This window comes from Ornithodoros turicata, chromosome 1 (genome assembly GCF_037126465.1).
Source record: "Ornithodoros turicata isolate Travis chromosome 1, ASM3712646v1, whole genome shotgun sequence".
Lineage (NCBI taxonomy): Eukaryota > Metazoa > Arthropoda > Arachnida > Ixodida > Argasidae > Ornithodoros > Ornithodoros turicata.
Genome location: NC_088201.1, coordinates 23721029 through 23748109, shown reverse-complemented (window position 1 = coordinate 23748109; position 27081 = coordinate 23721029). Strand labels below are relative to the sequence as shown.

Here is a 27081-nt window from a genome sequence, read left to right as displayed (position 1 = left end):
CCCGAAGGCAGTTGATGCTGTTCCATGCAGGAATCGTTGCGAAGTGCTGAAGCGGAATGATACCCCCCCCCCCCCCCCCATCCCAGCCGCTTAATTGAATATATCACGGGTTGCGATCAGCCTCATTTGCTTCTTTAATTAGTTTGTTGCTAATTAACAAAGAACAGAATGACCCGTCGAAAGCCCTTCGGTTAGAGCTCTTCCCGATCGCCACTTTATTTGTGATGGGCTCCAATCCATAGCATGGAAGCTGGTGGTGCGAGTTGTTCGTGCGGGTGAATGCTTCCTGTCGAATAGTGTCTCTTTAGGTGGAACAGTTGCATGGGGGAATCTTTGTTGCGGGGCCAGTGAGCATCTGCTGTCACTTGGCTGCAGATGAGCAGCTAATGCGTGTGTTGTTTCAGCTGACCTTTGTCAATCTGTTCACTAAATGAAAGTCAAAAGGCAAGAACGTGTATAGCTAACTTTAGTCGCAAGAAGTTAATACAGCTTACCAACGTTAAGATAATTCATGGTCAGTAAGTTAAAGAGAGAGAGAGAGAGAGAAGTTATTTGCCTAAATATTAACAATCAGTGCGCTTTCGGATACAGTATTGATGGAAGTTTTACCTCTCATTTTTTCTTGTTGTGTGTTACCAAATCATTCAAGCCGAATTTCTATAATGACTCCAAATCTCTAACAGCTCGGCACAGCAACAACAGACACATGACGGTGACGATGACGATGACATGAGGGGTTTCACTGCCGGAATTGCGGTACCCTACCTCAACAACTGCAACCGGCAGTGTCGTCTACTAAAAAATGTGATTCGGAGGGGAGACCGGTATAATGACGCACGCGCTGGGGCAGAGGACTAAGAATGCCTTCCCAAGCAGCGCACTCATAGGTACCAGCTGATCCTTGCAGCGTACACTTTTAGCCTGTAGCCTATAGGGGTACCTTGCAAGCGACACTAGGTGGCTGGCAAGTGTACCGCACGTGTACCGCATTTATACTACCAGTAAAAGTGTGGGTCATGAGCCTGCGAACAAACTTGCTTCACAACTGACAGGTGACGGGCCTGTCCTCGAAATCGAGTGCCCAGTCAGTTTCGCAGGCGTAATACTCTCAGCCGATGTTTTGAGTGTGGTAGTGGCGACCACAGCAGAGCTGACTGTCCCCGAATGCGGCGAGCAGGTGCAGGTAGACGATCCGCACTGAGCGCGCAAGGGAGTCGACCTCAGCCTCAGGTGACTGCTAATGTTTCGTTTTTGGGCGCGCCGGAGGTTTCCTTCTCTACCCTAGAGCATGTTCGTCTAGGATGCGGGAGCCGGACCATATAGACGCGATCCTGGACAGAGGTAGTGAGGTAACTGTGGTGCGAGAAAGCGTTATCCCTGGAGGGCAGCTTGAAACCAGCGCACCTATCACTATCCGTTCTGCCTTTGGTGACACGGTCACAGCTAAACTTGTCACTCTGCCCCTGTGCTTACTTGTAGAAGAGTCCCGATCGGAAATAGTTCGCGGAGTTGAGACGTTATGCGCGGTCACGGATAAACTGTCTTCGTAGACTGACTGACTGTTATCCTTTAGAGATTGGGAACTGCTGAACGCCGCTGACGCCCAGGAGTCGACTGACAGCTGTGCTGCTGTACCACAAAAGCCCTCGCTCGTCTGAAACGTCTGCATTGGCTCAAGAGGAAGTTGTGGGTCCCCAAGGGTTAGATGATGCGGAAGTAGGTGCTTGTGATACTTGGATGCAGGAAGCCACTAGGTGGCTTTGGGGAAAAGATGATCCAGAGACGTATAAAGGCAAAACTACGACACGTTTAGAGGAGGTTAATATGCTCAACGCCTCAACTTTTGAGATAAAGGCCACAGAAGGAGCGGATAGCGAGCCGGCTGAGGTTCCGGATTTAGCCGCGGCGCAGAATATGAACCCCTCGCTGGCTATAGCGCGCGAGGATGTAAGTTGGGTTATAATTTGGGGTTTCCCCGCACAGGTTCGGATCCTGTCTAGTGCGCCAGTAAAAGTGTGGGTCATAGAACCTGCAAACAAACTAGTCAATATGAGAGCTAGGGAGCCTTGCACAACTTCGTTTTATTGCCGGCTACTGTCAAGGTTCGTCCGACCTGCTCGATGTCCCAGCACGGACTGTCCTTCCGGAATGCTCCGTGCGCCAGCACACTTTTCCGCGTGCTGTGTCTCATCTGATGGCGATCGTGCTTCCGGGCCACCGTTACACTACAAGAGTATAAATAAGCTCAGTCGGTAGCGTGCTGGCTTGCTGAGCTCAAGATCGCGGGTTCGATCCTGGCCGAGGGCGGTAGCAATGTGGGGGAGGTGAACATTGCTTCCAGCACCGTGTGTCAGAGATTTCCGGCACACGTCAAGAGAACCCCAGGAGGTCCAAATTATCCGGAGTCCTACCCTGCGGCACGTGCAACATGCCGCCATACTATAGTCAGACAAACCTTACGTGGAACATCACGGTACCCTTTTTACAGCTGGCTAACCTTTCAGTGACTTTCATCTTTCATCGTTAAATAATACCACAGTGGTCATGTTTTCTTCTTCCTGTACTTTTTAAGGGACACTGGTCTCCTTTTCACGCTTTGTCTGAACTGGACTCATAATTTGACTTTTACGCCTTTGTACATTGACATTACATGGTCATGCGGGTGCATGCTTCAATAATGTTGAGCGATTCCAGCCGAAACCAGCCAGAATTGTAGCACGACCTTCTTAGATTTCGCTGAAAAATATTTTACGAATTCCCTTAGCCGTTCTTGTGTGGGATATGAACCTTTTTTTTCTCGATATATTCTTTTCTTGAACGATGGGGGCTCCGCGAACTGGACCCAAACACGAAAAAGTGTTGTTCGGTTCGCCTGTCCTTTCGCCAAATGCAGACAGACATTTGTGCGTTTCCTTTGCCTGGTGTTAGAGGGGAAGGCTCCACCTAAGCTTACCGAAGGGCATATGGAACGAAAATAAATTTCTGCCGTGCTGAGAGCTCAAGAACAAAGCGCGTTTTGGACCAAGTTTATGATTATTTATTAAGTTAACGTTCTTGCAGGAGAACGAGATTATCTATGCTCTTAAACTACTCTATGGAGATAAGTTTCACGAAAAAATATGAACCTCGCCTCTACCCATTATCTAACACACACATCGAAAATATCGACCATACGTAAAAGATATTACTTTTTAGAGACTTTTCGCATACCTCAGGTAGCTAAAAAGTGAAAAAAATCGTGCCATTGGTAGAACAGACGCTCTTCTATAACATATTAATAAACCTACAGATTTATATTCTCTTGAACGAGATAAATAAAGTTTACGTCAGCGCATTCGCATCCAGCTGTGTCAGGCACCATTATCACATTTGAATGAATTTCTCATTGCTGTTTTCCTAGTTAGTCATCAATATTGGCTCAGAGCGCATTTGAACACGACAATGTTCTCAAAATAATTTATTTTAGTCTCGTGCCGCACTTGTCCTGAAGGCAGTAAAAATTTTGGCAGGACGCAGACTGCCTTCCTTACGGAGGTGTACGTTCCACCTACATGAATCTGAGTAGAAAAAGGCTGTAAATAATGGTACTTCCTAGTGCCCTGTATGGGACGTGCCTCACTGTGCCTCGTTTTTTCAGTTCTTCCAACCAACATACATATGTCCTCGGTAGAGAGCCGCAACACAGACACACTCTTCAAGTTGTCTTTCATCCAGTATTTCATCAATCTTTCATCCAGCTGTGAAGGCGTCAGAATATGTCCACTGAATGGTCGCTGTAAGCTAGCCCTAGCTGCCAACGTTTTAAAGGTACCGCCCACACCGTCACATGGTCTCTTACCGTGAGATGAGGCGCCACGCCAAGTGCCACGCAGCATCTATGCCGAATTCATGCTTGTGAAGGCAAAGATTAGCAAAATTTCTTCTGTTTTTGTTGCGACGCAGCATCATCAGAAAAACAGTGCATTTTTCGTACGTGAGGGAACTTTGTTTTAAGTTGGTCAATAAATAAGAGCTGAATGGCATGTACCTTAACAGAGGCATGTGAGTCAGACAATCTGAAACGACGACGAAGCTGTCATGAAAGTAGTTTCATAACAGCTTCGTCGTCATTTCAGATTTCTCTGATGATTGATGATGCGTCGCAATACAAAAACAGAAGAAATTTGGCTAACCTTTGCACCCACAAGCATGACTTTGGCATAGATGCTACGTGACACTGGTCTGTGTTTTTCACGGAGTCAAAACGGTCACATTGGAACCTATGGGGCTCGATTGCCCGTAGGTTCTATTTTTGAAGCAAACGGACGAAAAATACGGTAGTGTGAAATGGGCCTATAAGGGGCCATGTGACTGCGTGGGCGGTACCGTTAAAAGGTTGGAAGCTAGGGCTAGCTTGCAGCGACCATTCAGTGGACAATATCATGACGCCTTCCCAGCTGTTCCTCTAGATGAAAGACAACTTGGCGAGTGTGTATGTATTGTGGCTCTCCACCGACGACATATACTGTTGGTATAGATCATCTGTTGAAGACGAGGCACGGTGAGGCACGTCCCATACAGGGCATCAGCGAGTACCATTATTTTCAGCCTATATATTTCTTCTGCTATAAGATACATGCAGCTGAAACGTCCACCTCCGCTGAAAGGGAGGCAGTGAGCGTACTGCCATAATTTTTTACTTCCTTCAGGACAAGGGCGGTACGAGACTACAATAAATTGTTTTGAGAATATTGTCTCGTTCTGCTGCACTCCGAGACAATATTGATGGTTAATTGGCGCAGGGAAATCCGCAAAACGTAGTCGAACGAAAGCAGTAACGCGAAATTCCTTCAAAGATGATAATGGTGCCTGACACAGCTGCTGGATGTGAATGGGCTAACGAAAAAAGAAAAAAAAGAAAAATACACCTGTACATTTTTGCGTTTTATTTGCGTTTATTTATTTATTTATTTTTTCACTTCCTAGGCGACCTCCGGTATGGAAAAGTCTGCCTCAAAAGTGACCTTTTTTTAGGTTTGGTCGATATTTTAGATTTTGGTGTTAAAAAATAGGTAAGAGGTCCGGATCGTGTTTGAGCCAAGTTCGCGGTGCCCCTGGTGTTCAGGAAAACAAAAATATTGAGGAAAAAAGTTCACATTCTACATACATACCCCTATAAGGGATTGCATACTTTTTTTTTTTTTTCAGCAATATCTAAGAAGGTCAAGCTACGCCTTTGGCTGGTTTCGACTGGAATGGGCTGTTGTGATTATGAACCTTACGCGGCGTACGGAACTTTGAGAATGGCGTGCATTAGCATGTGTTGTTATATTGTGTCGTACCAAGGACATGTACGTATTCTCGATCATTATTCATTCATCACCTCATCTTTTTATATCTCATGCTGGTAAGTGTGCCTCGGCGTAGTAAGCCAGAAATTAAGCGGCAAATTTCTTCAGTCATCCGCATCGCTGTATGTATTTGTTGTGCTTCTTATTATATTCTTTCTTTGACGTTCTTTTATTAGCTTTCTCTGTGATTCTCTGTGTACTTGTATTCTGTGTCGGTCGATGAACAATCAATTTTTAACGTGCCGTATTAACGAGCGCAACTATATTAACTGTTTCATTGATATAAAGGGATCAAGGGTTCACTGAGGTCAGTACGGTTCCCCTGGCTTGTCGCACCGCAGATATACTGCCATAATGCAAAGATGCCAAAATGATTATTTGTTTTAAAACGAAAGGGAATAATGAACGACTCCAACGAAACAATTTGGTTTCCTTCCCTGCGGCATAGCGTTAAGGACAAGTAACTGCCATTTTCCAAAATGCAGGGCTGAGTATACGCGTTTCGACGCTCTCTAGTACGATAGTAGTTCTGTAACATATTTAATATTCGTATTCCGTATCACAATCGCATACTACGTTCTTCCAAGCTTTCCTATGAGAATACGGATTTCATAGCAAGTTATTTGTTGTGTGATTTTTTTTCTTTCGTTTTTCTGATGTTCTGAGCAACCGAATACGACATGCCAACGTCTACCGAACAAATGAGATTTACGCTCACATGAACAGTAGAAACCCAGAAATGCCACAATGTGCAATGCGGTCAACGACACATCTATACTATACTATTCGCTGGGTCCCGTAATTTCCATGGAATAACTACAAACCAAGGCGATGAAGGGAATTGTCACCAACAGAACCGCTTTCATAGCTAAGGTAGCATTAACGTGGTACACACGGCTTCACATTTGTTCCTCCAAGTTCCTACGCCGTTCCCACTTTCACACTAGAGACCTCACACCCAAGCGCCACAGAGATGTCCATAGACCTATGTTTATAGACACGGGTTGCTCGTCCGCTCAATGTATAGGGTACCGAAAGCAGAAGGCCATTCGGAACGCCGTTCCCTGAAACGCGCTCTTCTCGACCACTTCTCGGCATTTCTCCCTTGATGGAAGTACGGCACGGTATAACATCTTCTCTAGACCGCCATTCTCCACAAAGAGACTCGATAAAACGCAGACGATCCTAAGACAACACTAGCGCGGTAGCGAAAACATAGTGCGGAGCTGTTTGAGATTATTATTTTAGTGGATGCCGTGTCTTTGCAGAACTCCTTTTTCACCGAACATAGCTTGAAGAGAAAATGCGATGCATCGACCATACTGGTCTCCCGTTATATATATATATACCTCTGTTTGGGATGCATACCGAGCTGGAAACGTGGTTTAAGCTTTTGTTAAGTTTAACAAGTTTACGTTTCCTCACGTAAGGCTGGGTCAATCAGTTTCTCTGTGATCGCGAATTCTCTCTGTGATTTCCCCGTAACAGTCGCTTTTCAGGTTGCCCCCGTCGCAGTGAGCATTGTAGCTTGTAGAATGAAAGGTGCACACATATTATGCTGTCTGCTGTATCATTCTGGTCCGGACTCCTTTTATTCGTTATCGTCGTCCTCGAAATACAGGGTGTCCCAAAGATAAACTTTACAAAGTTCAAGTGAAATTAAATATCCAATATACATCCCTTTCGATGGGCAATACTACCCGGTGGAGCGGGTTAAGCTCGTTGGTAGTAGTCAAGGTCGTGCTGAAGACTGGGAGGTGGTGGGTTCGAATCCTACCACCGGCTGTGCTATCTCAGATTTTCCCTGGGTTTTCCCCGAAGACTTTCCAGACGAATGTCGGCACAATTCCCCCTGAAGACGGCCCAGAACACATGCTAACCCCCCTGTCCCCCACTCCTTCCTGCTGTCCTCTCTCCACTTATCCACATCTGTACGCCGCTCATAGCCACAGTTGCTTCGCGGTGCTAACACGGAATCAATATATATTATATATATAAATCAATATACTACCCACGAATGGCGTGCTGTAGCGATACATTGCACCTTCGCGAGCTCCGACTAGATTCGCAACCAATTTCACGATAGCTGCGAACTTCATCAGTGCTAGATATATTGAGAATTTTCTCCTGTCTCATAATGTAGCTCGCAGCAATGCATCGGCGTGAAGTCATGGCCAGCATTTTTTGCGCTGTATTGCCCACAGCAACTACTGTAGCTCACAAATTGGATTCCCCCTAGATATATACGCTATGAGGTAATCCGCGCATGCCAAATTTCACAGTTCAAATTAAATCAGAAAACAAGTTACTTCCCCAAACTTCCCAATCATCACAAAGTGCATAAACATTGGAGGAAGTACAGAAATAATTGTAAAGTATACTGGGTGTTTCAGTTAAATCCCCAGGTTAAATAATTCATGAACGGGTGCACCAAACGAAGAGCATTCTTTTTTTAGAAGTATCTGTCCGATACCACCTACAAGCTTCGCGCCGTGTGAATGAGTAGGAGGCGTTCATTATTTAAATAAAAAATCTAATGTGTTTCGTTGAAAACGTATCTTCTAAAGAAGGGCGCCGTCGGCATTAAAATGTGTATTGCCCCTTTTGGGACCTTCAGTCGACACCCTTTAGACAAAAATCTGCCATCGAAGCGGGTAATTTGTTGCAGTAATTAACGGTTTCGCTTTACGTATTTTTGTCATGGCTGGTCGCGGCGAAGCTCAAAACGACGTAGTTCATTGGTGTAATTGGGTTAAGTGGTGTAATTCATTGATGGACAAGGGAGTGGAAGAGCGTCCTTTTCCGCTTCACCGCGACCAGCCGTGACAGAAATATGTATGTAAACCGAAACCAATTAATTACTGCAATAAATTAGTGCTTCGGTGGCAGATTTTTCTCTAAAAGGTGTCCACTGAAGGTCCCAAAAGAAGGGGTAGTACCCATTTTAATGCCGACGGCGCCCTGCTCTACAAGTTATGTTTTTCACGAAAAACTCATTTGGATTTTTATTTATATAATGAGCGCCTCCCACTCATTGTGGTCAGCTTGTAGGTGGTGTTGAACAGATAGATACTCGTAACAAAGAAAGTTATTCGATTGGTGCACCCGTTTGTGAATTATTTCGCCCACTGACTTAACTGAAACACCGTGTATATCTCGAGTACGCATGCTGTACTGAGCATGTAGACTCCTAGGGATGACGTTGTAGTTGCATTTCGACGTATTCATGGAGAGGACTTTCTGTGTTGAACGATTGCATCTCCTGGAAAAAGAGGTGGATAAAGTATCTCCTCCCAAAGTCAGTGCCATGGTGTCCAGTCGCCCCGTCGTCTCCGACTGTGGGAGGATGCGACCAGCCGCCGTGCCGGTCTAGTGAAGTGCGGTTGCTTTGTGCAGAGCCGCTCGGCGCCCGACCACATGCTGGGCTACATGACGCGTGTTGTTCACTTGAAGATACCTCATTCCGCCCAGTCCTGTTTTGGAGACAACCGAGCAATTTTGTGTCATTTGCCTCATTACCGCTTCGTGATGTCTACGCGCGTGGTGTCGTTCTTTCACTCACTCTCTCTTTCTTTTTCTCTCTGTAAAATACAGAAAAGGGTTTAACGGATTTCCGGACGGACGAAGATAGTGGGTCTCGAATACTATGTTTCTGAAGCATGATAATCGTAGTTTGAATAAAACTTCGATGTAGAAAAGTGATAGCGTAATTTCAGGTGTATAACTTACGATTTTGATTAAGTTCATCATCATCAGCCACTGTCGTGATGGTGAAGGCGGATGTCTGGGGCTCACGCTCGAAAATGCGCTGCCAAGTGAAGTGAAATTGTTAGAAAATACGCTTTGAAACAACAACATATATATTGTGATGATGAAGTGGGGAGGTTTTCCACTCTAGGAGTGGAACGCTACCCCATAGCTAGGGGTCTAATATGAGTGGTGACAATGATCAGTGATGACGATGAGAGATGACGGGAATGATCGAAGTGGCGATGACGATGCTGGACGTGATCGTGGTGGTGGGAGTGTCCGAGGGCGTTGCTGGGGTCATAGTGAGTCCTTTAGGCCTGTCGCCTCAAAGAAGTCAACCACGTGACGTAAGGCCGCCCTGGAGTCGGCCGCGGTGTCCCAAGGGCCGAGGATGGTCGACAAGTTGAAGGGGCGGCAGCCAAGGGTGGCAAGCTGCGACTGCAGTGTACGCCTCTCGTTGACAGGTCCGGCAGCGGAGGAGTATGTGCTCAACGTTGGCAAGTACGCCACACTCGTTGCACATAGGGCTAGCCTCACAGCCTAGCTGGTATCGATAGGACGGAGTGAAGGCCACATTCAGACGTAGCCTGTGGATGAGTGACTTCAGAGGACGAGGAAACTTTGCAGGCCTCGTAAGGGAATGATGGAGGCTGCAGGTGGCGTGATCAGTGAGGCTGCCGTCGCTCTGTGACACAGGCAGCAGGTCCCTATACAGCAGTGAGCCGTGCACCGATATCCGTACCTACTCGCCAGGCTGCCCTAATGTCATGGTGGGCTCGCTACGTCACGGCGGCAAATGGGGCTTTAATAGTGTGCTCTTGTACGTATGAGTGATAAACGAGTAATGAGTGATAAATAAATCTATATCGTGTATTGTGCGTTTTCAGCACACTTGTGTAACACTTCAAGAGACGTGAATTTTGCTTGGTCAGCCTTACCTTGAAGGCGATCAATGCAGCCGATCGAAAAAAAAAAAAAAAAAGAGGGAGAGAGGTGAAATGTGGATATACGTGTCTCGTGGGCAACATGTCAAGTGGTACAGCGCCATCTGCTGCATCCAAGGGACCGTTATACGCTGCGCTAGCAGAAATAATCCGGCCTTAATCAAGGCTGGATTATTTCTGATGGCGCAGCGCAATGGTCCGTCTGAATTGGAGAATTGGCATTGGAATTGGAATTGCAATTGGAAATGAAAGAAGAATATGGAGATGTTAGTCACGACTCAGTCAGGACTGTCCACTTCTTGTGGGTGGAAAAATAGAGCCAGAAAAAAGAGAAAAACAAACAAACAAACAGGAAAGAGGTAGAGTGGGTCAAGCAGGAGAACGCAGGTGAATTGGAGAAAATGCGACCCATTACCGCGCATTCTATTCAAATTACCATAAAACTATCTCGTAGACTCTTTGTTTGACTGCACGACTCTGTCATTAATGCACACAACATTTGGTGCACGTCGAGTTGTGATCAAATGAGGATCAAGGCAATAATGAAGCATAGATTTCGAAATGCAGCACACGCTACAGTAACACGGAGGTATGTGGTGCAAAAAATAGTTTTTCAAATCGGTGCTTACGTTTGATACTCAAGTAGTATTTTCAATATTGTTCCGTGCACTTTATACGCTCCTCTAAATAGTTTCGTTCCTGAGTAATTTGTGCTTACGTTTGATACTCAAGTAGTATTTTCAATATTGTTCCGTGCACTTTATACGCTCCTCTAAATAGTTTCGTTCCTGAGTATTTGTGTTGCATATTATTTGCATCCTGGCTTTATTGGGCAGATCGTACGGTATACGTTATGTTTTCAAAGCAGCCTGCCCTATATTCCGAAGCCACGGCATGAAATTTACTCTCTTTGCTTACCTCCTACTATACCGTCGTTAGTGGACATAAAAGGCGCACCGGGCATCAACCGCCCCCCTCCCCCCCCCACCCCCCTATACAATGATTTGCCACCCGTTTCGATAGTGCGCCCGTATTATTTGAACTTCCTGTGTCAGGAAAGGTCATTCCACGTGCTGATCTCGGAACGACTATCACCGAGATTGCAGTGAAGGCTGTGAAATATGAGCGCCCCTTTTACGCGGTAATTTCTTCGCTGGCAGCGGGACGAAGATTCAGGGATCCCAGCGGAGCGGCTGTTTACCTACTAGGGCTTCTTCTTGGACTATAATTAACTCTTACAGATGACCATTCGCTGGAGATTAAAAAGAAAAAAAGAACAATGCTGACTCAGCAGCATATCGAGACAAACGTGTGTGTGCGCATCAGGCTGCGGCACCGGATATTGCGACGGTTTATCACGGACTCTGGGACAGGTCGACTAGAACTCTGAGCGACTGAAGGTAACGACAGCCCGCCTCTATATTGGCCGCAGGGGACGGGCTCTTGGCCATTTTCCGGTGGCTTGCGAGTTTGGACGGGAGTCGGTGGTCTCCGTCGCGCCTAAATGACCGGGGTTACGACCCCTTAAAAGCTCCTCTATTGAGCATCAACGCGCAGAGGGGGATTACGGACTGCAGTGCCGCAAAATGAGGTCCAGCAACACCATCAGTGACGAGCGCACGTCGCTGTATATTACTTGTCATTTATCTGCTGGGTCAACTGTAACGTTAGCCGTTACCGCTAATCGGTCTAAATGGCCACTATGTACAACTGCCGGGAAGCGACTCAAAACGTGCTCGTGACGAAAATTAATGTCCCGCTGTTTCGGGGGATGTCGGTGCTTGCTATAGGAGTGCAGTGAGTATTGTGTGACACTTTTGCAGCTGACAATAACTTCGTAAAAAGTTCAGCGGTGCACTGACTAGGTAAATGGAATGTCATATTGAACACTTGGAAAACAGAAATGCTGTATTGTCTCTCTGTTATAGTCCTCATGTTTAGGAAGCTCCCATTCAACGTCTTCCCCCGTGGCGCGATACATGTTCGAGGAAATTTGGTTTCCGGAAATGTCTCTTCTCGCAGCCCCAGAACCCAGCTATGTAAAAACTTTGAACTTCTGCTAAAAACAACTTTACAGAATAATTCGTTTGGAGATTTTTGGAATTATTTTGAAGGGAATTCGCGGTATTCCTTCTAAAATTTAAATGGGCGAATGTATTCCATTGCTTAGTTAATTTCGTATACCTGAATTTTATGTTTCATCTGCAGCATCCATAGTTGTTGCTTCCGAGCCCCCGCCCAGCCTCCTGTTAGACAAACTACGTTCGACAAGAAATACGAGTATGAAAGATCAGAAGGGTTCGGTAGAGCGATATTTTATAGTATAAACGCCGCAAATCGGCCTCTGCGCGGGGTCTCGTGGGGAATCCCAAGCGAAGTGCTGCATTTTTAGCGCGTTTCGGAATATCGAAAAGTTGGAGATGGGGGAATTCTCTTGCTTATTGTCTAAGTTTCAAGGAGGATATTTGGCGATGAGTATCCTGATACTTGTGTGCCTCAGAGAGATTACCGTGCGGTTGATGCACGGTTAATGCTTACAATGTGACGAACTGACATTTCCTATACAGTGAACCCTCGTTATTATGACCATGGTCGTTGCCGAAAATTTTGGTCATAACGCGGAATTGTCATATTAACGGGGGGGATTTGCAGAGGTTTCACTGCATTGTTCCCCAGGAGTATGGTCGTAAAGCGCGTATGTCAGATTATCGGGGGTCATATTAACGAGGGTTCACTGTATAGGCAATGGAACAGTATAAAACGCTTGCTCAACCGCATGTGTGAATGAGTGATAGCGGTGGACATGACTGGGGATTGTAAGTCACCCCGCTGCTCTTAACTGTTTACTCAAAATTAAAAGGGAGCACATCGATCTTGTAAAGGGCAAATGAACTCTGAGATTGTCTAATATTATACGGAGTCAGAATGCAGCCATCGGTGGACATACCTACTGTAATACGTCCTCGGTGAGCTTGGTTACATGTTTGTCTCTTGGTTCGATAGCGCGTAGGTAAATACGACACCGATAAGGGAATTAGCGCAGACATAGTAAGAGTAGTTCGCATTGACGCCCCGGAATTTTCAGTATTGGACTTGTCTCAAAACTAACAAAACTCCAGACTAATGTGTGCATTGCCGCGGTGTGCGGCGGCGGCGGTGAATCGCCCACCTCATCGAATGCATGTGTGTGTGTGCCACCAGACTCAGAATTAGTCTCAATTCATATCCTGTTTCCTATCCCCTGCAGTGCAAGCCTGGGTCCTCACCTTCTCTGCTATCGCCGAAGCGTGGGTTCCTTCCGTGCTTATCCTCCGGGACATGGTAACCCTCCAAGCTTACATATACGCTATCTTGTACGACACCCATGTCATCACCTTCGTGATGTTACGCAGCGTTGCCCTGCTTCTGCGTACGGCCAAGGTGTTCTGCGCCTATGCAAAGCCCAATCCCACCATCGCATACCTTGGTCTCCTATACGGAGCCGATCTGGACCTTATGTCTGCCACCCGTGCACACATCCGTTCCTGGTCTTCCGAAAAAGAGCCATGTCCCAGCTGTTGTGGCATGCCAACTAACGCTGCAACATCTCCACTCCCTGCAGTCGAATCGAACGCAGATTTACACTGACGGCCGACGGATCATCATCTGCTTTTTATATTCCTGAGGAGGCATACTGCTGATGGGTTTCCGTGGGTTCGTGAAATGATTGCGCCTGGCTTTGCAAAGAACCCTCAGGTGCATATTTCTTCACCGGGTCGTGGAGAGCAAAAAGAATTTCCAGGTGGCGTAAACTAGAAGAGGCTCATTTAACATTCATAGAACACTGTTACGACAAGCACAGTCTTAAGGTCCATTACCTCCCAAGCAAGCACGAAAGACAACAGTTGACGAGTTGGGGATAAAATTATAGTTGCGGCAGCATTAGATTGGAGCGGTCATATGCATATAACACTAGGGGGGGGGGGGGGAGATTGGCGTCACGACATGGGGAAGACTTTGCTGTAGTGGAACACAAGAGACTTGCACCCTGCCATCAAACGATTTCTTTCACTTCTATACTTCCTTGACCTTGTTCATTCTCCACAGTCCTTCCACAAATCCTTTTTCCACCTTTTTTTTTTCCCGGGCCTCGTTGTATATATTTTGTGACTGCATGTTGTGAAAATTAAACGTTGCTCGTTTGAGCCGCTTTATCGTTGATTGTTTCTCTTATTGCTTTCTCAAGGTGGAGTTTGTCCACCAGTTCGCTTGCATCTACGCCATATTCCCATTTCGAGAAAGACGCTGTTCTACAGCTATGCTCTTCAGCTCTTTCAACGTGTCTCGTTTTAATATCACATTCATCGCTGCATGGATGATGGATTTATACTGTTTATTCGTTCAAGCTGTCCACCTAGAGGAACTTACACCTACAATATTTTTGCGGAACCACAGGAAGTATTGTTGTCCAGTATCTAGTGCCGTAGCCAAAAAAGGGTTACGGTAAAAAAATAATAATAAAAACCGAGAGGTTGGTTCCCACAGTCTGGGGTTGTCTATACTCCTGGTGTAGGCCCCTTATATGCATTCATTCGATTACTGATATGGTACACGTACCTAAATAAATAGCAAGTCAGTTCTTTCTACATATACCAGCGTTGTCAGGATTTATATAAAAATTATCCAGCGCTCTTCATTTCGCTGCAGCTGTGGAGAAGACACGGGAAATGGCGATTGCCTACCGCAACAGTAGCTTGTCTCGCCATATAGAGTTTGCAGATGAATCTGCATACCTCGGCTCTGGTCATTTACAACGCATATTTCCGTGCGTAAGAAGAGGTTGTAATTAAACCGACGTGCCGAGAGCGCCCCGACTGTGGAATGCCGCTAGTCCACAGTCGGCGTCCGGCTGGGTTAACTGCAGTTAAGCGATGGCAATTAGAAGCAGCGTGCTCGTGAATTGGCCCATCCGAGCTTCATTTGGGGGATCGCGTTACCCAGGCCTGCTTATGAGCGGAATGATATTCCCTTTCAATTAATAAAGATCCCCCACACCACACTAATAGTCTGCAAGAATTCAAAACCATCTCATCAGAATAATTTGGGCCAGCGTTCTCTCCCGACGACCTGCTTTCACACGTGTCTAATCTCTCGCTTGAAGAATATTTGGGAGAACATGGGGACAATTGTGCAAAACTCTTACGTGAATAACCGCTATTTCGTAAGATACTGGATGTCCTGACGTTGTATCCTGCGATTACACGCGGCGGAATTACGACTTGTAATCCACATGGCCACTTAGTCGGTCCTGTCGCCCCTATGGATCTACACATCTCTATTTACGATGATGCAGGGGAATATGAATGGTAATAAGAATGCTTCACTAATTCATCGTAATCGAAGCTTGGTGAGGGGCTAGTTGATATTCCTCAGACGTGTAGTTCGTTGTTACTGACGCTTTGTCGCGTGTGTTTGGCTTACCCTTGTTGTCTGACATGTTCTGTATACTTTATTACTTTCGCAGCAGATCCTGGAACAGACCTATACACCTTAATATCTTAATCACTTGCATCGCATTCACCAAGCCCTAAGTATAGTAAAGGCGAAAACGGTCACTCTTGTGTTCGTACAGACCCGTTCCAAACCGTTTACTCTATGTGTCCTCCCTTTTGCACAGACTTCGCCTCAATGTAACGTTTGCTCCGCAATCTGAACACTTGACAGGACGAACATTCAGCATTCCCTTAGATATTCCGTGAGCTATGTAAATCGGAGAGGCAAATACTTCGGCCCCAGTTGATCAGCAGGCAGGAAGCCATTCAGCCTGGTTGTAATTCTCGGCCCTTGTCTTAACCATGTGCAGCACCGTCATGATCTCCGATTCTTTATGGTGTTCTTGAGTGCTCCAGACGCTTAAGCAGCACGTCGTACTTTCCGCTGCTGTTATTGTTTTGTAATTTCTGTGATTATGGTGTTTCCTTGTGACTGTCGTTCTCTCTCACGAGTTTTTCCCTGTCTGTTTCGCTTTCCAGCCACCTAGGGATACTTCATTGGAGACTCTGGCTACAAAACCGCTGTGACGGACTTGTCAGCTGGCCTTATCTGCAGCCATTTTTCATGTATTGCACCTTTTATATATGGTCGGTTGCGTACGCCTACAGGCTATGTGTCACCTGTAATGTGTGCGTGCGTGTGGTCCATTCACTTCATTCCCGTCTCCCAAATACAATATCTCACATTTAACGCGGTTGGGTACCGCAGTTCAACTGGTGAAACACCCAATGCCATCAAATTCATAATGTATTTTTGGTTGTTGACACACACAGTAAATAGGCTCTAGTTAAATAGCTCTATACAACTATAGCTCTCTGGCTCTATAATATAGTAAGCCGCCTAGGTATAACCAGCTCTATGTAATTAGTTCTGGTTAGCTCCAGTTTGTGCTTCCTGCAAACATATGGAAAGCTTGTATACAAGTATATTTGTTCATTCTCTGAAAGCAAAATCATAATAAGAGCATCATTTTGCCCCTCTAAATGATAGCAATATTGCACAATTAAAAATATGTACACTGAGCGCACATAAAGCCTCGAGCTTTAGTTGCCTGTGCGCCATAAAAACTCCATCATCATCATCATCACGAAGTGTCCGTTGATAAAAACATGTACTTAATGCAGATCATCTACATCATCTGGACCTATCTACAGGAGTATAGGCCTCAGACCAAGTACCACCATAAAAAGGCAAACATCAGCTGATTAAGCGACTCGCAATAGTTCGTTTCTCTCTCTCTCTCTCTCTTTCCCTGCAGAAACAAAAAGCGCACATCGAGTTTCACCCATTGCATTGTAAAATACATTCCCTATACTGCTTTGGTAGTAGCTGAAAAAAAAAAAAGAAAGTCAAAAACGTCCTTTCGAGGCGCGCAATTTGTCGGCAGAGCTCTTTTCTCCGTCAAATTACTGGAAGATGCGGCGGAAGACAAACGGTCACCCTCCCCTTCCTGTTTCCTTCTCGCTCTTCCTTCAGATAACTTTACGTTGCAACCATGATGCCGCTATCAGTAGAAGCTTGGAAAGGGAAAAGTGAAAGGTCAGGTACATGGCCTCCTCGCATCGCTTCTTTCGGAGATATGAGCGCGGCCGCCAATTTGCGCTCCTCGAAACTTTTTGTGCAAGTTTTCTTTTTCTTTTTTTCCCCCAAAAAATTACCAAAGCAGTAGTGAATGTATCTTCCAATAGAATGGGGTAGATCCAGCATTCGCTTTCTGTTTGCGTAAAAAAAAAGCAAAGAAAAGAAAAAAAACATGTGATGTTGACTTTGCAAATTTCGGAGTTCAATTGAGAAAATTCCATTTCTCACGAATTCAATTTGACAAAAGTGCTCAGAGGCCATGGCAAAATATCCCTCGAGATCAATAGCGTTGACCCCACAGTGTTCAGACAAGTAGATTTTTTAATACGATTTTTTTTTCACGTTAGGTGAAACACTCTGCATAATTTCTTGGGGGTCATGTTTATGTTTGACAGAGGTTATTTTCATAGTTAAATGTAATAAGAATATGTTCTAAAGTTCTCCTTCAGCTCCCCAGGGTTGAACACGACTGTATAGAGGAACAATGATGTGCTACTCGACCCACCGTCGCACCGAAACGAAAGTCGTCAAAGCCATCGAAACGAACCGTCAGCACAACACAGTTGTTAATATTGAGGGGCAACTGCCAAATCTCGCACCAGTCGGCCAACCTTGGCAAGCAACTATTTAAAGACATTTGATCACAATAATCCTTGATCTCACGATATAGAACACAATCATCGGTAAAGATTTTCAGTCATTTTAACATTCATGTCAGCACCAATGTGATCTATAAAAATTAAAAGCAACCATGGACCCAACACGGAACCCTGGAGAACACCGGATGTCACCGGTACTCAGGACGAATAGCTAGCATTCACGTGCACAAATTGCTGCCTCTACTGCACATGCAGTCAGAAAACCGCCTGTAGAATACAGCATGTAAAATTGGCTTAAGTTTTATCAGTAATTTATTGTGGAAATCTCTATCAGATGCCTTGGAAAAATAGGGAAAAATAATGTCGTTCTGTCTGTCTGCGTCTAAAATTTTCGAGAAGTCATGGATTGTGTGAATGAGTTGCGTCAACGTGTTACGACCATGTCGAAGACCGTGCTGGCTGGGAGAGAAAAAGTATTTCCTTTCGAGAAACTCTGAAATATGCTTTACTGCACGTATTGAAAAGGGATATTGGCCCGTAATTAGACACAGAACTTGTTACCTGATTTGTGAATTGGAACGATCAATCTCCTAATCATCCGGAGCTCCCCGGCGGTAAGAGACCTGCTGAGATAGCAAAGAAATTTGGCACACCATTCAGGGTATGTCGTCTGGGGCTATGGCCTTTTTAGCATTCGGAACTGAAGGAGACAATACTATTACATTATTATTATAACATTAGCATATTAAACATTTAAATATTATTTTAAAAAGTATCATTGTTATTAAACATTACTATTTTTTCGAAGCTAACTTTTCTGTCTTTGTTCACAGTTTGCTGAGTTATGTTGACTACCGCTCGTTTTAATATTTCGTGCAAACGTTTGATGATGTACGCCATTACGATAGGGTTCTTCTCTGCATTCCTTTGTTCCCGTCCTCATAACTTACTTTTGCGGAGTAGCCTTGGCTTGGGTGGAAGCGGAATAACGTACCAGAACTGCGTCCGTGTGTCACCGCCCGTAATGGACGTGTCTTTGTATCCGTCAAGCTGCGATGAGAGAACAGGCTCTTACTAAGCGGACCACCGAAGCGACCCTCTGAACTTGAATCAAGCTTGATGTCATTAGCCCACCAAAGACACTTTCCTTCAATCCCGTGACGCCACTATAAGACCCGTGAAGTGGTATTTTCCATATAGTCGCATGACGTAGTATACATGAGGATTACACAAACCAAGTGGTTACATCATCAACGTGCCATTTCTTGGAAGCGCTAATACGCAATGTGCATTTTTTCACGCCAACCTAAGAAAAACAAAGATAACACATACAGAGATAATGATCCCACGGAACTGCTGCATTGTTGGTAAATCTTTCCAATGTTTCCAAGGTATAGTGAATATGAGCATGAGGGCATCAAAATAAACGTGACAATACAATTACTGTGCATATGAACCCACGTGACACGATAAATGACGATGCAAGCGGGGGGGGGGGCGGATATATTTATTAGAACAAAGAGAAAAAGAAGGAGGAAAGGTCAGCCAAACGGGACGTCGGCTTGCTATTCCGCAAAGCAAAAGAACAATAAATGAAAGAATAATGAAACAAATAAAAATAAAAGAAACAATTGGGAAGTAAAGGACAAACTAACGAACGGTGAAAGAAGGATGAGGTAGATTAAAGACAAAGATGACTAACAAACAGTGAAAGAAGGATGAGATAGGTTAGGTGACTTTAAAAAAAGATGAGGTTAATGCGTTGAGGGTGAAGGGTGAGGGTGGGGCACTGAAGAATGAGATGGCACGACTGGAGTTCCCAGGCTGTTCATGAGACCTGTGTCGCTGAGGAACGTCAAAACTGCTTTGGTCACAGACCGCTGTGTGGGATGTCGTACTGGGCCGAGCAGAGTGGCCAGAGAAAAGTCTGTGCAAGCGGGTTGAATGACTATATACCAGCGATGAAGGAATGATATTCCTTCACTGCTGGTACTCATCTGTGACTATCAACAGTTCCGCCAATGTTTGGTTTCTAATTGCCTTGGACCAATTGAATAGTACTTCGTGTTTGCCATCTTAAGTTATATCGAGGTGTATACTCCCGTTGCCATATACTCCTGCGTCCTCATGTAATGCCCTTTATAGAGCCCTTGATGAAATGTAATAAATAAACGAATGACGCTCTGGACGTCACGAAACGCAACAACCGAGCAATCAGCTCTGTATACTGATGGTGATGTGAATTCTCGTAAAATAGACTGGCGACATAATCTGTAGAGCATACGTAACACTTGAACTGATGGCCCTCCGTACAGTATCGATTTTGAGGGGGAAAGCACTTAGGAGTGACACTTAAATTTAAGGGCCTTTTGTACAGCGCAAGTCGACTTCAAATAGAATGGTTCTCCGGCTAAAGGGTTGGGCAGCAGCTAAATCGGTTTCGATTTTCAATTGCGGATGTTCGCTGCACTCTTGTATCAAATAACCGTGCGATCGTTGCCAGCACGAAGGTTAAGAAAAGAATGCGCGCGTTTTTTACGCTCCTGCACTAAACGACAAAAGAACCTGCCATCGTTGACATCGCGAGTCTATTTCCTTTGCTGAGAAAATCGTTTGAACGTCACGTTTACAGCGGCAGTCGACGTTTATCGACGCGAGGTTATTCTCATCTGGAGCATATTTCCGCTCGTATTGGGCTCCGGACCGGAGCATGCTCGGGTACATTCACTTGCTGCGCGCTGTAAACGTTCTTGTATAGCAAAGCGCAGCAAGAAGATAAAACGCTGTGGAAGGACTCTTGCTTTTTCAAAGACATTAAACGGTGTGTGTTATTTTTTGACAAGGGCATCGTAAGGTTTAAACTTGTATCTTGAATATTCCTGGAGAAAAAAATATCGGAAGTACAGAAGCATAAGCAAATTTTCATATAGTTGAAACGACTTCTTCTCAGCGTCCGCCATTTCACCCAAGATATAGTTTTTAAGCGAAATTTACAAAGGCAAATTGTGAAATTAGCCATCACCACCGAATTTATAATCATTTGTGTTGTTCCACATGGTGCTTCAGCAGAGGAGTCTGTTGGAAGGTTGAGTTTAATGTTAATCAGTTAAAACAGAAACTTGGGCGAATTGGTGATGCATACTCTAACGTTAATGTATATCCATATCCACGATAGTACCTGACTTTTGGTACTAAATGAATCGCTAAATATAATAAATAAATAATGCAGGTGCCCGTATACGGAGAAAGAAAAAGAGGATAATATCCTGAGGTTCGGTGGCACGAGAGTGAGGGTTTCTTACATTGGGGGGCGCTGGCGCTGTCGAATTATACCGAATAATAATTACAGGAGTTTTCCACCAAAGTAACCGGTGCAAGTGATGTGGAGTTGCGGGCCTCACACTTGTGAAGCCAAAATCTCCATTTTATTTTTTTCTTCAAATCAAATCAAATCATGTGGGTCGAATTCCATATAGAAGTCAAGGCACCACTAATAATCCACTTACTAATGTTCCTGATGACTTCAAATACGTTGAAAACGCTGCAATAATTAAACTGAGAGTTATTTCTTCCTTTGTTTTTCTTGTTCTTTTTTCTCTCTCTCTCTCTCTCTTTTGCCCTCAGCGAAAATTTGATGATTTTGACCGTGGGATTACCTACCGATCTCACGCTTCTCTTTCGTTTTCGTTTTGTACGTTTAAGGCAGGCTTATACAAGATACTCAAAAAAGTATTTAAGTTAAGTTGCTCAGTATCACGTAAAACCATACTAAATACTCAACCTCGAAAATAGCTGAGTAGAATACTAAATGCTCACAACAGTAACTCGTTGCTGTCAAGTTAGAATTTGTGAAATTTACTGTCAGGCAAATACAAACAAAGCGAAAATAAAATATATCGTTCGGATATTCTCTCGATTTCCCGCGACCTCTTCCTGCATGCATGCTCTCCTCCGCGGACATCTCGCCCGACAATGTTGCTCGCGCGGATACCCGATGCTGTGCTCATTATTACTCCATGACACACTGTTCCTCTTCCTTGGCTTCGACAGACCCCGAACATTTACCGACAATGCCCTTCTGGCCAAAAACATTAGAGAGTTTTAGTATACCGTTACAGGGAGCCCGGTAAGCTACCGCGTCTACCGCACCCAATTAACAGATAAGATTCTGAGTCACCCACGCTATCGTTGGTTGCAGTAGGTACGCTAACTTGACGGTGATATTACCAACGGTAGACTAACAACTCGCCTAAACTAAACCTAAATACTAATGCGCTGTCCGCTTTTGCAGGATACGCCGCAGAATGGCGCTGGGTTACCCTGGGATATCTGAGATGAAATGTATGTACAAATTAAGTGGCATAGCGCCCAGCCAAAACACACGAAGCTAATCTCTTTTTTTAGCCCTTCCTGCCACCCGAAACAAATATAAGCGAAAGGGAGTATCTTAATAAATGAGTACAAGCTACCGCCAAAAGTATTTAAGTTAAGAAATACTCACTTTTGAAAATGTTTGTAAGATACCAAGTTACTCCCAAAAGTATTTAAGATAGCGTAACTTGAGTAGAGAAAATACGGATTTATTCAGACAATGGGGAGTGATGATTGGTACGCCGCTGTTTATGAGCATGATGATGATGATGATGATGATAGGAGAAAAAAATGGGGATGTGAGCCCGCCCACAGCGGGACAAGCATCTGCATCTCCAGGTCTAGTAGAGAAAAAAGAAAAAGGAAAAAATACTCTAAAAAGACAAGAGCTCTGCTATGCCCTACGAATGTGATGAGCGTGAGTGGAATGCGTCTCACAGTATTTCTGTTCTGCGGCGCCCATATACGTCCCATGTTTGAGTACTTTATGCACAGAAAGGAAGCTCTGGTTAGCGGTGTATTGTTCATTGAGCTTGCTACTCGATTTGCAGGGTAAACTACTCACCTACAATTTCGTTCGTGTGGGTGGTTCATACAGTTTTTTTTTTTTTGTCGTTACAGAACTCTTATTAAAAAAACTAGCAGAGCAAAATAGATGCCGTTTTTGCAGTTGAGTTATATGGCCAGGCAAACATTCTCTGGAAGAAAGTATGTAACTACGAGATCACTAATTACCTAAAATCCATTAATTAGCTCTTCAATTAAGGAATTTCGCTCAAAAGCGAGTTAACAGCCATAATCTTATCTTTTCGAATACAACGTTACCTTTCTCAATTAATTCGTGTTCTAACTGATTACGCAGGAGAATTGTTGTAGCGTCAGCATAGATAACGAAATATGTTTCCTGGTCCAGAAGAACTATATCGTTAATGAATAGATTAAAAAGAAGAGAACCAAGTATGCTCCCTTGTGGAACGCCGGCTGACAGTGATAAGGTGGAGGATTTTATAGCCCTGTCACACGGCAAATTGAATGTCATTCCCAGGGAATGGCATTCACACTTAATGACATTCGTTCCGTGTCACACGGTGAAATCAAATGGCAATACATGCGAATGATGAGTTCGGGGAACTCATTCGCTTTTTTCTCTCGCACCGACAGCGTACCCTAGCAGTAGAGAGGTATCAAAAACAACTACGATAAACCGTTTGAAGAAATGAAAGGTGAATGAAGAGTTGTACTCATATATTTTATCACTAATTTGATAACTTTTGACACGAAGGAAGGAAGGCTAAACACTGTTTTTCGGAGAACTACCCTCGTTCCCAGTCGCCACGTTGCCAAGTGCGGTGCAGATTCGCTGCGAGATCGACCTATAGGGGGCGAAACTGTCACCTTTCTAGTGTGGATAACACGTGGGCCGATGTTCGGAGTTGATGGATCTTTTCCGTAATTCTAGTATATATTCACCGGAAGATCACTGGTACGATACTGTTCGGTTCGCTAATGCTCCACCTACAGCGGTAAGCGCTGAATAAACGTGTAAAAGCAGACGACGCGTCCACACAATGGTAGTTTATCGTTTCTCCGCAGCGCGCCGACTCTGTTCGATCTGAGAGCGAATAGGCTTCTTATTTGTCTTTGCTTGTGGTACTTAGCCAATTAAGTGTCTTTGAAAACACAACGATTTTGCGAAATAATCTAATATTTCTCTAATTTTGAGCAAAAGAAATAAAAATATAACTAATGTACCTGTATAATGCTTCATACGTTTGGCCCTGATGTCTGAATTATCGGCACTGACACCATTTGCGAATAACATTCTGTTTCTTCGTGTAGCTGGATATAAGACAAACGAATGACATTCGGTGCAACTGTCATTCGCTGGGAATGCCATTCGGTTTGCCGTGTGCCAGGGGTATGACCCGTCTTCAAAGAAACAAACTGCTGTCGAAAGATAAGATCTAACCAGTTGCAATGCAGCGTCACGAATTCCATAGGAGTCCAAGTTTTGATAACAAAACAAAATGACTGATACGATCAAAAGCCTTACTTAGATCAAGAAAAATGCCCAGTGTAAGCAGCTTATCTTCGAAATTATTTAAGAGGTACTGATTTGGTGTAAGAGTGCTATACTCCTGTTGAAGGGCCTTTACGAAAGCCATATTGTGACGCCGTTATTAAATTATGTTTCTCCACAAAGTTATCTAGGCGTAAATAAGCTTTTCGAGAACTTTCGAAAATACAGGTAGAGTAGAAATTGGGCGGTAGTTTTTCATTTAGTTTTTGTATCCCATCCTTTATGGAGCACTGTGACTTTCACAACCGGCCTTAAATTTTTGAACGTTCCTGAAGACAAAGCTAAGTTACATATTATACGCAATGGGTACACTAAATATTCGCGAGCATATTTAATTGGTTTAATTTGAAGGCCGTCAACATCTATATGCTTTTCGTGTTCTTGAGATTCATTATTGTATGGTATATACCTCATTCTCACCAGTCGGTTCCGGAAACATGGTATTACTGTTACGATTAACATCGTTCGTGGGCTGTTGATTATGAACTTCAGAAACAACGTTGCCCTAACGTAACATCAAAATCGACGGTCCTGAATATTCTAGCGCCGTACACGGCAGTTGCACTTACAGTAACTCCGTGCATTCTAAAGTCACCGCAGTTGAAACAGACGTCGTGTGTATACACGTCGAACTGCACACGTGTGCGAAAGAAGTCTTACGGTCACATAAAATATAAATAAATTTTTTTATTAAGAACAATTTTTTATTTCACTGAAATAAAATCAAGATTTGTTTATGATGTCGCTTTCACCCACACACGCACGCAAACACACAGACATAAAGAGACGATGATGAGACGGGGCTGTTGCAGGCCAGCAGGCTGGGCGCTGCCCCAGTGCCATTTGTAGATAGTGAGCGGTGATGATGGAGATGAGGATTCAGGTCATCAAAGCAGGGTGGAGAGGCCTGTTGATGACAGGAAATCCCAAAGGTGACAGAGACCTTGGTGCATATGAACACTATTGGACCATGGGCTCAGCACCTTGCCTATGGTAAAGGGGAGGTGGTCGATTGCATGCATTCCGTGCTGCAAGATCTCGCGCTCACCCAACACACCATACACTCTTAGGAAAAATGAGGAGTAGATATGACAACGATTAGTTCCTCTAGGGTCTAACTGAATGAGACTACTAGGAATGTGGGGACTGATTGGGGTCTATTTTGCAGTGGTGGGTATAAATTTCGGGTCTAGGCGACTAAAATGAGGAGCAATTGGAATCTAATTTGCTCCCTTTTTGTTAGAGTGTATGCGCTCTGAAAACAGAAGATCGTCACGTGATACAGTGAGGACCAGGTGAGAATGATACTGTTATCACTCGTGACTTGAGTGGTATACGGTTTTTTGTGACATTATGAGGCGGGAATATGAAAAAAAAAGAGAGAGAGAGAGGTGTTGATGTTTGCGAAAAACAATAAAAGGGAGATATTGAATACATCACAACACGAATTCGGCTTCTCCATAAAAAAGATCCCCCCCCCCAAAAAAAAAAAATACAAAGAAGAAAAAACGCTACTTTCGCAAGCCGTACGTGGAGGCAATAAAGCTAACACAGACCAAATCAGCGGTTAGTGTAGTGCAGGATAAAGTACACTCCCAATGAACTATACTCCGGATAAAAGTCACAAGAGCTGACAAGGTAGCATCCCTCTTGTCAGGTGGCCAAGGACCCAGCACTTTTATGAGGTCAAAGTTTCGGTTGTCCAGTCGGTCGAGAGGAGATTTCATAGTGGCCCTTTGAGATGCATATCTGGAACAGTGCACGAGATGTGAAAAGGTGAGAGAGTTTACGCACGCAGGTTGCCGCTAAATATCGTGCGGGTATACTTCATGAGTTGTTATTAACTGCTGAGGAGCAAAACGGTTTAAGACGAGAGGCTATAGTCCTGCGGGATCTGGAATTATGGAGCTATGAACTCCACTTTTTAGGTGACTTGTTACAGGTAAACATAATTAGTTTATCCCGCGATATTCAAAACAAAGGCATTGTTATTGTCTGCAATCAGTAGGCAATTTGATATAGAATGGACTACCGAATTGCGTTGGGGATGAAAAGGAATAGGAGATCTTAAACGTACGAGAGCAATATACTGTTACTCAGGTGGCTACCATAGAATCAAGGACTAACTTTGTGGCAATTTCTCAACAGTGAAATAATATTTCAATGTTTCTCAATAGTGAAAGCCCCAATGAAAGCAAAATGTTGCCAACATATACCCCAACTTCCTATATGGATGGCTTGCTATTTGCAAAATATCCTGTCGCTTACAAAGCTTTTTGTTGCACTAAACAGAAGAGCCTATATTAAAGAGGCAGTGACATTCTCTGGGTTCTCTGCGGCGGTCGAAGTGCCCGGTGCTCGATAAATGGTATAGTTAAGGCTTGTGGACCATCCATTGCATTACATGTGACTGATGCATGGCACGTGGTATGTGCGTTGCATGTTCGCGATACGCATACAAGTTTTGGCGATACTGTTGGTCTGTGGAACTTCTAAGTGATCTAAGTGTTTTCGCTGTAATTCAGAAGTGGAATGCCAGCGTTAATGTTTGACGAAGTGCTAAATGACGAAGACGTTGATTGATTGAAAAAAGAAAAAAAAAGTGGAGATGTTAGTCCCAAAACATTCGGGACTGGCTACTCCAGGACACGTTAGACGAAGACGTTAGATTTGACGGACACCTATAGTATATGCTCCTGAAACTCACGTGTACGCTTGCGGATGGCAACGTGTTTGTAAGATATGCATCCAAGTGATCCAAGTGATTGTGCAAACCCTATAGCATAAGCAGCTGCGAATTCATAAAATTTTGGCGTCTATTTTCTTTCTTATAGCGTGAGGCAGCAGGACGTTTGTTTTCGATATTTTGCTGTTTGTATCCAGCACTTATACTG

The 27081-nt window shown here is 44.3% G+C and overlaps 1 protein-coding gene across 2 annotated transcripts in view; it reads left to right on the top strand.

The window, feature by feature from the left end:
* The window catches only part of LOC135377671 (transcription factor LBX2-like), a 208358-nt gene that overhangs the window by 126718 nt on the left and 54559 nt on the right, over positions 1 to 27081 (top strand). The window lies entirely within an intron of this gene.